A 10898-nucleotide genomic window follows, 5' to 3' on the forward strand; every position below is an offset into this window, starting at 1 on the left:
CACCATAGACATCTTTCCTCAGCCCCAACCTCCTTCCTCTCCCCTTGCTGAAAGCCACGGCACACCCTCTACACATTAAAAAAGTTCAGTTTGATCGAATTTTAAGGGTCACCAGTCCAACCATGGCCACGGTGACAAAACGTATACCTTACTGTCTTAACTGTGATCCATGGAAATACCAAAGACCCCCACACTTGTAGTATTTTAAACACACCCACATATGCTTCATAATAATTTTAGTGACTTAAATTGGGGAGGCATTTTGTCACATCCCCACTTAAAATGATGGGGGCAGGAAAGCAAGAAGGGACCACATAGCTTGACCAAGTAAGCAGACCCTTTTATCTCTTCACTCCCAGACAACACGGGCCCTGCACCAGTGTGGAGAGTATACAACAAAGCACAGGAGTGGAGAGCAGAGCATGGAGAAGCAAAGATGGAAACAATGGGAGAGAGAGTTTGCAAGGATTAGAATTTGGCTGTGATAACAGTAATTTACAAAAGGGACAAGGAAGTAAAGAGCAGCCCTAGGGGAATATGAGGTGGAGACACTGTCAAGAACTGAGGAGGTGAGGGGTGTTTAGTCAAACACCCCAGGGGCCCATTTGACTCATCCACTCCCAACAGGTACCACTCCCCACTGGGCTCAAAGCAGTCAGGATTTACAAAAATGGCCAGAGGGCTTTCCCCAAGGCTCTGCAATTCTGATAGGGAAATAGGATTTATCCAAAAACAGCAGTGAGAGAAAAAAAAAGAAAGGAATCTCCTGCAAGACAAGAAGGGGTAAAACTAAAGTGTCCTACACAGCCACAGGGCAGGGGAGATGACATGCAGCTTGGAGTGTGGAAGAAGGAAAGGGGAGTTAGGGAAGGCTTCATGGAGAAGGTGGCATTTCAACTTACGCCTAGACATAGAATTAACAAACCTTTCCTAGAAACTTTTGTTTCCTAGTTACAGAAAGAATTTGAGGAAGCGCCACCATCTTGACTAGGCAAAACCTCCTAAATATTCAACCATACAAAACTCTTTCCACCATACAAAATAAGGAAGATGGGAAATCTCGGATTTCCAGCAGATGTTTATCAGTAAGATCTACAGAAAAACGTTGGGGTACAGGTCAAAGGTGGAATATTACAATAATGTAGAATTAAAAATTAGGTCCAGTTCATGTCCCTATGAATAACTCAGTCTTTTTCAAGTTCCCTGGCTGTAGAACAGTGAGGCTCAGGAGATAGTAAAGATAAGATTTTAAAAAAGAAGAGTCCTTTTTATATCTGTTTGCTGATTCAGAACTGAAGGGCTTCTTGGGAGAGACCTGAAGGGCTTCTTGTCTTCCGTGTAGCTTTCTCTATAAATGAGTTGATAATTCCCTGACAAGAAGTAGCAACATCTCTAGAACTGGGACACAGCTCTATAATCCTAATGCGGGAACAGAGAGTGGGGTAAGAAGAACAGCAATGAAAATGAAGGAAATAAATCTACCAGAAGTTTCTTTTTTTAGGCCAAGGTTGTCAGCATAGGTGGGGAAGCACTACCAAAGCCCTTGTGCTTCCTGGTCTGCGCCGCAAAGCTTTAAACGGGACAATTTGGTCCATGCCACGGATAGACACCGCCAACGTTGCACATTGCTGAACCAAAACTCTACAAGAGCATGCAAGACATTTTTTCTTGTGATTATTCCTGGTGGTTTATTATCCAAAGCCGAACGTGTGTTTAAAAAGTGGTTAGATTGAAAGTTTGCCGTGTTTGTTGGGCATTTGTGAACTCTCTATCCTTGAATCAAGGGAACATATTAAGCTGTAAGCTCCTGCCTTCACTTTAAATAAACTGCCTTGGGACCATCCTTGCTCAGAGTCAGACCTGGCGAAGGCTGTGAGGCAGCTCTGTGCAAGACGGAAGATTACAACAAACTCTGCAGTGGCTAATTAGTGCCCCACGATTCTCAGGCACAGCCTCACAGGAACCTTGCTGTTAACATTATCACCCTGGAGACACCTTCTCCCAAGAATCTACCTGTGATGCATTTCTGTGACCTCCGTAGTGAGGACAGCCAATGTATCCACAAAGGAAACAAATCTTTTAAAATGGGTGCTTGCAAGAAAACCCAAAGTACTGGAAAATCCCTCAACAATAAAGCACCTCAGCATAACATCCCTCTAACCTAGGACTCACTTCCAGTGGTAGTTACAAAGGTCACCACAAGTACCTAGTGTGTCTAAAATTCACTTGAACCCAAACTGCTAAGCAGTGAGTCAAAACCAAACCAAACCAACCATACCACAAATGCTAGTTTCATGACACCCTGCAATGTACTGTGCTGTGTATTTATACGACCACCATCCTTCCTAGGTTCTGCAAGGCCCCTTGCAAGGCAACCTCATTTGGGACGCTAATTAGAATCAGTGCTAGCCACGTCCTTCTCTGTCTGCCAAGATATTATTTACAAATTAAGCATATAAAAGAGTCTGAAATGCATACTTTAAAACTTTTCTGGTTGAGACAGCACACTGTAACTTAGGACTGAAACTCCAACATTATAGGATAAGTGAACCCCCGGTTAAGTGACAGACGAGCTTTGATATGCCCTGACTTTTGTAGGAGCAACAAAAATTCAAGAAGGAACGCTTTAAGTTCTTTGCAATTAAAATGAATAATGGTCATTTATGATGTTTATATACCATTAAGAAAATCACCATGTAATTCATTTGACCTCATTGAGTTTCAAGTTCCTCATCTACAAATAAACATAATAATAGAGACTACAGCCTCAATTTTGATACAAAGTGAATAAAATATGACATATGACGATACCTGATGAGCTATCATATAAAAATGTACACTATCCCAAAGGTCCTTTTAAAGGCCTCAATTTCTACCCTGGCCTTGAATCTACAACCTGCCAAATTAACCTACAATGTTTTTTTTTGTTCATTAATTCCCTTGCTCAAACTTCTGAGAGACAAGCCTCTACTATGTATTGGATAAAATATTCACACTTTTCCCCAGAGGTCAAGTCTTTCTACCATCTCCAGCTTTATCTTCTGAAAATTCTCAACTGGAACCTCTTGTCCCAGGCAACCAGGTCAAAAGTGGTTTATTGGTGTTCTCACAGACTCTTTAGGCTGCGTCCTTGTGGTATCGGGACTTCCTTCTGAGCTCAGATGATCACAACCCACACCCACTCCCCACCCCTGCCCTTTTCCAGCAGCCACCCTACCCCTGGGCAGCCACCCTACCCCTGGGCGGAGAGCTCGCCCTGCACCACACGGCCATGCGGTTTGCCGTTTGCTCTTCATGTCGATGGGTTTAGGTACATTCTTCAAAACACAAACATTTTCAACTGTAAATCACTTTTTTACAGAATTATGGACTTTCCTTAATAGCATTTTAGAACATGTAGGAATACAGCACAACAGCAAGCTACAAAAGATGTGCAAATACCTTCAAAACCATTATGTGCCTGGTTAAAAGCACAGTGGGGAGATGGGAAAGGGCTGTGTTCATGGACATTCAATTTCCAAGTTTGATGACATACAAAACAACATATCCGACACTTTTTTATCAGAGATTTTTTTCTGTTTAAGTATTTTTAACTCCAAAATTCTGAATTCAGTTTTTAAAAAAAGAGAGAAGGGGGTAGGTTATAATTATATTTAACAAATTTAAATTTATTTCAAATTCCGTGGATTCCATTCTTCTATTTACAAAAGGGTCAGCCCATATTTAAATTAGGTTAGTTTCTAAAATGTTTCGAAAACATTAGTGCTTGCATAGAGGTAGATGATATATTGGTATAAGACTGATGCTTAAGTTGATGCTTACATATTGAAAACTACCAGAGTATTGTTATGTTTTTAAAGATTTAAAATCATAGAAGCATATAGCCTGATTATAACTGTCCCAATGTGCTGAAAGTTTTATATATATATATAAACATATATATATATAAAAAACAAAACATTGTAATTCATAGTAGGCTTCAATTATATAATAATGTATTATAAATCCAGAAGTTTGGAAGGGCACTGCTTAGGTTAACATTTCGAAAGTCCTGCTTTCCATATGCAAAAACATCATTCCAAATGAGTGAATTAATGAGTAATGAACTCATAATTAAAATTAAATGTTATTTATATGCAACATTCAAAAGACCAAGCTATATTTAGCTCCTGAATTTTGTTAGCTCTATTATGTGTTTTGCTAAATTATAATTATTCAAGTATCTTTGACTTATCTTTAAAACTGGTATTACTTACAGGCTCTATCTAATATATCCTGAACCCATACAAGGAAAAGTGCCATATTAACATGAGAAAAATTAAGTCATTACAAACAGTAACCAAGTTGTAAAGTTCTCCAAACTCAGACTGCGAGGTCTCATTTGACTTGGTGCTAAATATCTTAGGCAAATAAATATGTTATCTTTCACAATGAATCTGACAGGACTAAGTCTTAAACTCCTATGTTTCTCATAAAGTGACAATTTTCTATGCAAAATAAATAAATAAACACACAATCCTTTTTCAATACTAAGTAACTAACCACCATCTATCTGTATTTTCTATTCCCAAGTACTTGTGAAATTCAGCATCCTCTATTGGTCAAATACAATCTATGGATCGCATTTAAGAAAATGGAGCAAATCAGAAGATAATTCTTTCATACTAAAAAAAATGTCAAGAAAAATCAAAAGTAGGTTCCAAATGTGGCTTTTTACATTAAGGGAAATTTTCTCTTTTGTTCACTGGAAGTACTGGAGAAAAGTGACATATGTAGAGAGCTTTCTAAGACCAACCGTGTTAAACAACCCACTGTCCATGACTTCCCTGAAAATCATCTGGATCAGAAACAGAATCAAAACTTCTGGTGGTTAAGTCAGGTCCTACCAACACACCTTCAATACCCTAGTGCTAAGCAACACCCCTTAACCATTATGTTTGTGATAATTCAGTTGTTCTCATGGCACCATGTCAAGATGTCATAAGTGGTGATTTATTATTTCTCTCCAGTATCAAAAAGCTGCTGACCTAGGAGAGTTTGACAAACAAAGGCCTTGTTTACAAAGGAAGACTTCTAAAGGAAAAAAAGGCATGAAACACTGGAGGATGGCACCACTTTTATAATTTATGAAAGTTTTCTCTTTTATGGTCTTGCTCAAGTACATAATAAGCTTTCAAAATGAAATGTCAAAATATTACAGTAATAAAAGGGATATCCCAATTATCTCCTAGGAAAGAATGGGATGTGCTTTCATATACTGGTCAGTAAAATGACTTACTTCATTAAACTTAATTAAAGGAAAGTTGTAAACAATTATTTGCCAAAGTCTTCCCTTCTAGCTACACTGTCAGAACTATTTTAAAAAGAATTCAAACATTAACAATATAATGCAAGCAGAGGCACTTCTTTGTCAATTTCAAGCCTCAGGTGTTGGTCAAAGCACTTTTCAAGAAACTTGACGAGAAATGCTCAGAAACCACTTTAAAAACGAACAAAAGAAAAGATCTAAGGCTGCTTTGAACACAGTCTTGCGGTGAATATTTTCTGTGAAATGCCACAGTGCAGCTCCTCCTGAAGCTGGGATGTAACTGATGTAACTCAGAAGAGAAAGGCCGCATTGAAGACAGCACTTCCTCACCTCTGCCAATTCTTCAAGGGTTCTGATACCCCAAACTGCTAATTTATTTTACAATATTCTTTACCAGTAAAGCATATCTCTTTTAATACCCTCCACCAAGAGAGATAGACCTCAGTCTCAGGGTCTGGGTTTTTTTCCTCAGTCTATTTCAGTAAGTATTATTTGTACCTAGTGGGTATCTGCAAATACCTTCTTTCCAGTAACAAACATTTGAGTTGTCAGCAAGCTTTAAAAAAAAAAAAAAAATCCAGAAAAGGGCAATTAGATTCCTAAAAGTGTGGCTCAATTTGCATAACAATATACCAACTTGAATTCAAATCTGACACACCTCTTAACACTTTCGCAGTTTGCCAGCAGTGTGCTGGAAGCCTACCAAGTCCAGTGTGGGCAAACAAGCCTTGGGTAGTCCCCCAGATAACTGGTGGAAAATATTACTGAAAACATCTGAATGTGCATATGTAAGTATACACACACACAACACTGGGCATGGCTTTTATTTTAGTACAACTCCCAGTGGTTTCTGAGTCTTACTGTTTGGACAGGAATTCTCTTCTTGACATGCAAGGAACAATCTTTCTGTTCATACAGCATTCTGTTTCTACAAGCATGGTATAACCAGATGTAAGTAAATAAGTCCTTTGAAATGGAAGCTTAAAATTTAACTCCGCTATTGGTAATGCACATACATGTGAAAAATAATCACTCAATGCAGTAGACAAATGTGTATCCTTAAGGTCTTCTTCATCCTCTGACATTACCCATACTTAGGAATACAGCCCAAATAATGACAATGATGACATCTGTCCATCAAATACTAGTCGCTTTGCTTTTTCAAAAGCAGCAACCTCCAGCAGGTTAGAGAAGGAAAAAAGGCAACAACCTTGCAAAACTCTCCCAAAAGTTATATAAACAAAGGAGGGGAGAAGCCCCTGGGCTTTGCACCCATGTGCTAATAAAATTACATAACAGCCGATGCTGACACCAGCGAAGGAATGGATTCCGTCTATCACCCCCACTTCCCTCGATTCCTGAGCCTGTCTCCTTCTTTTTAAAAATCTGAATGCCTGGCAAGACCAAGTAGACGACTCTGAGTATTTATTTTATTGCTGTTGTAAATTCTGCCAGAGTTGGAGGCACGTTTAGGCCCGAAGTTTAAATGTGCAAAGCTCCAGGGTGCCGTGACTCCACTCTCCGGACCCGCAGGAGAAAGAACTGACAATCGACAACAGCTAGCGAGGCCTTCTCCTTCCCCTTCACGATGCCTCCCGCTGGAAAGTTTTCCACGGGATCAATCGGAGGGCAAGGAGCCCATTTCTCCCCGCCTGCCTGACTTTGCAGGAAAAGCGGGCTGGGAGACCAAATGAGTGGGCAGGAAAAGTGCTGTAAAGATCCGCAAACAGCGGGCGGCGGAGGAAACGAAGCCTTCTTACCTGGGGGACGCGGAACAAACAGCGGAGCTAGGCTGGTGGAGCCTGCAGGGGCGGCGCGGCGCGGCCAGGAGCGGGTCTCCGCACTGGAGCCCTAGGCCCGCGCCGGAGCTCGCGGCCCGGCCCCCGCTGCCGCTTCCTCCCTCTCGCGCGTCATGTCACTGCGATCAAACATGTCTGTGTGCGCTCTGCTGCTGTGACTTCCTGATTCTCTGCGCTCGCGCGCACACTCACACTCACAGCCACACGCACAAGCCACCCCAACCAACCCCCGCCGCCAAACCTTGCTTGTCTTCCAGATCCCCGGGGGGAGGGTGCTGGCAGGAGCGTCTGCCGGCGCTGCTGCTCCCGCGACGCACTGGCCCCAGTGCGCACAGCACACACTCACGCGCAGACACACTCGCACCGGCCTGAGGGTGCGGAGACGCGAGCCACCGGAGCTCACCACCTTCTTCTTCTCCCCCACCCTACTTAGCCGCCCTGCCAAACTTTTTTTTTCCTTGCCTGATCCGACTCCAACTTCCCTCCACCCCAATCCCGCCCCCACCCCCTTCCCCCATAGCAGTCCGGCCAGGCTGGAGCTCACCAAGATCGACCGCAAACGGCAACCCGGATAAAAATAATAATGCAATCCAGGCAGCGGGGGCGGGGGCGAGCGCACAGACACTAGCAGGAGGCTTTTTTTCCCGCGTGTACAGGAAACCTACCAGAATGCCCAGACCTGGGCACCGGTGTCTCCTCAACCCTGCACTACTGCGTCCGACCTGGCACGGTGCAGCTGTGCCCAGGCTGAGAGGCCTGGTATCCGGCACTCTGGGCACCAGACTCAGAGTGTGCCCTGCAGCCAGAGGGCGGCTAGGGGCCGTCGCGCCGGACCAGTTATTTGGGGAAGTGCATCGCGACACCTTTGCAGATGGCATGGCCGTGTTTTGTAACGCAAACGGGAGGAGGGACGACGGCTGGATGGAGGGGGAGAGCAGAAGGAGTAAACCAGGTTGGGATGGGAATAAAACAACTCGAAAGCAGGGGATGAGAAAGATGGGGGGTGTGTTATCGTTGGGAGAAGGCTTCCACTGTATCTCCCCGCCTCCTTCCCTAGCTGTTCCCCCATTCCCGCTACACCACCACCCCTCCCAGTCCTTCTCCTTCTCCAGCGAACGCTACCGATGCTGCCCGGTGCGCGCGGGTCCTGTTTGTGACAGGCAGAGAGGATTATCGGGATCATGGCCTCCCAGCCCGCAGCCACGAACGCTCTCCCTGGCCCCAGAGCTCCCCTAGCACACAGACGGCCACGGGCGACCTACGCCCACAGTTCTCGTGGCTCCGGCTAGGGAAAGATACAAAGCAAAAGAGACAACCCCAGAGAGGAGAAGGGCAGGGTAACTGAACCTCCGACCTCCTTCTTCCGTGCCTCCTTCCTCCCTCCCAGCAGTGCTGCCCGGGCGGGCCAGACACCCTTAACTTTACCCTATCCCGCGCGGTCGCCAGGTACCTGGGGCAGGGACACCTTCAGAGCAGCAGGCACAGCCCCCTAGCCACCCTTTCCCCTAAAGGCCTGCCTACCGGTCAGCATTCGCATCCCTGCCCTAGGGAACGCGCACCGTGGAGGTAATACCTCCGATCCCGCACGCACCCGCCCCGCGGTGGTGGCAGCCGCCTCGGCGCGCCAGCTCAGGCTTCTCCGGCCGCAATCAGCTCCGGTCTCTGCAGCCGAAGCGTTTTAAGCAAGTCCTCTGGAAGCCAGTGGCAGCCGCGTTCCTTGGCGTCTTGCCGCCAGCCCAGGATCCTTGCCTTCCTCTCGAGATCCACTTCCAACTCTTCTGGGGAGGGCTGCTCGGGATAAACTGTCGCATTTCCAATCTCCTTCCCAAACCTCGAGCCTCCATCCCCCGCTTTCTAACCCCCAAGCTTTTAAGGGAATGGGGAGGGGGTATTGCAACCTTGCCAAGTGTGCGTTGCAACCTTCAGTTGGCAGCGCACCACTGACTGTCTATCCAGGGTCAAGGCTGTGGTTTGTTGGGATTTCCCCTCCTTGCCTCCTTTAAATAGTAATTATTACTGTTATTATTAGAACAGCAAGGTTCAGTTGAAACTTTCCCGTTTCTTCCACCGCCGCCCAGGTTCTGTCGTTAGAGCATTCTACCTGAGGCCCACGGGGAGGAGGCGGGCTTTTTTTGTTGTTGTGGCGGTTGGCCCGCCTGTTTGTTTTGGTCTCCGTGCATGCACAATAAATAATAATTAGGATAATAATGAATAATCCCTGGCGAAGGCGGCGCGGTGCCGGAGGGGTTAGTGCCGCGGCTGCAACCGGGAGGCCCGAGGGAGGGGAAAGAGGAGAAAGGAGTTGTAAGTTATATTTACCTTGCTCGCGAAGAGTGTGCTGGCTGAATCTCTTCCCTGTCTGAGTCACCCAGAGTACAGAAACACAGGGAGAGAGGACTAGATTATGAATATGACTTCATTGATGACAGCCGTCCCCTCCTCTTCCTAAACTCGAGCTCCGCCCCGAGTCCCACCCTCGCTGCCTCCGCGGGCGCCGGAAGAAGCGCTGCAGTTGGCCCCGCGTGCCGCCCCTCCCTGCCGGCCCTGGCGCGGGTTGGCGGGAAGCTCCTGTCACTCGACCCACTCAGCGACTCCTGGGGCTGGGGGGGGGAGGGGGGAGGAGGGGGAGGTGTGCAAGAATGTGGACAGAGACAGCTTTACTGTATGCGTGGATCCGTGTGAGTCTGCAAGGCGCCGGCTCTGGGGCCGTGTTTGTGCCTGGAGCAGAGAAACTGCGCAGGACACGGAAAGCCCCAAGCCTTGCTGGAGCCGGGCACCCGAGACCTCTCTGGGCAGTTCTGTTCCACTGGCGCTGCCTGGCACCCCCGCGGGAGGCTGGGGAAGCGGGGGAGGCTGAGCGAAAGGGAGCACGGCTGTTGTAATAGCGTGTAGTAGTTTGGGGTTCTGCGGAGAAGGTGCTGGAATTTAACTGTGTCTCCGCCTGCCAGGGCCAGCCTGCAGAGGGAAAAGGAGGGGACAGGAGAAGGACTCGGAGTGGCACCAAAGCTGTTTGTGGCACGGTGTTGACCGTGGAAACAAACAAGCAAACAGAAACAGGCAACGTAGTGCAGACTGAAACTTTTTATCGCTCCTCCGCAACCCCACCCCCCACCCCCCGCAACCGCTCCCCACCCAAGGCTGTAATTATAAATCTATCCCCCTTCTCCCCCGCAAAACGGGAGGCGGGCACAAAGAACATTCTTGCCAAATCTGCCTCTTCGCTAAAGGACTGTAAGCTTCCAAATGCCAATAGGGGGAAAACAGCTGAGAGGATGAATGCCTTATAAATAAATAAAACCGACCTAACTCTTCTGTTTACTTTCAGAACCACACACAGCACTTTGACCTTCCCTCACCTGTCGTTTTCGGTAGAATACACACAAAAATTTGGAAAAACTACCTCGTTGGGGGTGGGGCGGGCGGGTGAGGGGGAAGCTGATGCATGGAATCTGCTTTTGATTTAAGAAGGGGAATAAATCTCTTTTTCTCTACAAACCATAGAATCCTCTCTTCCACCCCACAGTTTGCACCAGTGAAGGCTCCCCACAGCAAACTGCTGGCACTGTGAGGTTTTGAGACCTCCTGTTCCAATTTCCTTTGCAATACAGTATTTTGGCGGGAGGAATAGGTCAGTTTTTGCTGGGACAATTTTATTTTTAGTTTTATGAAGTGTGAGAGAATGTTATATTTAAATCAGGGGCCTATTATTTTAGAGACTCAGATTAATTTAGGTGCTTGACTGTTCCTATATAATAGTGTTATGAAAAGGATGATTTATCCCTTATTTTGTA

The 10898-nt window shown here is 46.1% G+C and overlaps 1 protein-coding gene across 7 annotated transcripts in view; it reads right to left on the reverse strand.

Annotated features, from left to right (window-relative positions):
• Window positions 1-9563, reverse strand: part of SMARCA2 (SWI/SNF related, matrix associated, actin dependent regulator of chromatin, subfamily a, member 2) — a 160054-nt gene extending 150491 nt beyond the window's left edge. Inside the window, exon 1 of one of the 7 annotated variants that reach the window (XM_045840050.1) lies at window positions 9427-9563. The gene's annotated coding sequence lies outside the window, so the exon portion shown is untranslated. Of the gene's footprint in view, window positions 1-7068; window positions 7324-7348; window positions 7522-7772; window positions 7854-8680; window positions 8835-9426 lie in introns of those variants that run through there. The other 6 variants (XM_045840052.1, XM_045840053.1, XM_045840054.1 and 3 more) reach the window with 6 other exon arrangements.
• Between the last annotated feature and the right edge of the window lie 1335 nt (window positions 9564-10898).

Source organism: Phyllostomus hastatus, unplaced genomic scaffold, assembly GCF_019186645.2.
Source record: "Phyllostomus hastatus isolate PE091 unplaced genomic scaffold, TTU_PhHast_1.1 phas_contig_34, whole genome shotgun sequence".
NCBI lineage: Eukaryota > Metazoa > Chordata > Mammalia > Chiroptera > Phyllostomidae > Phyllostomus > Phyllostomus hastatus.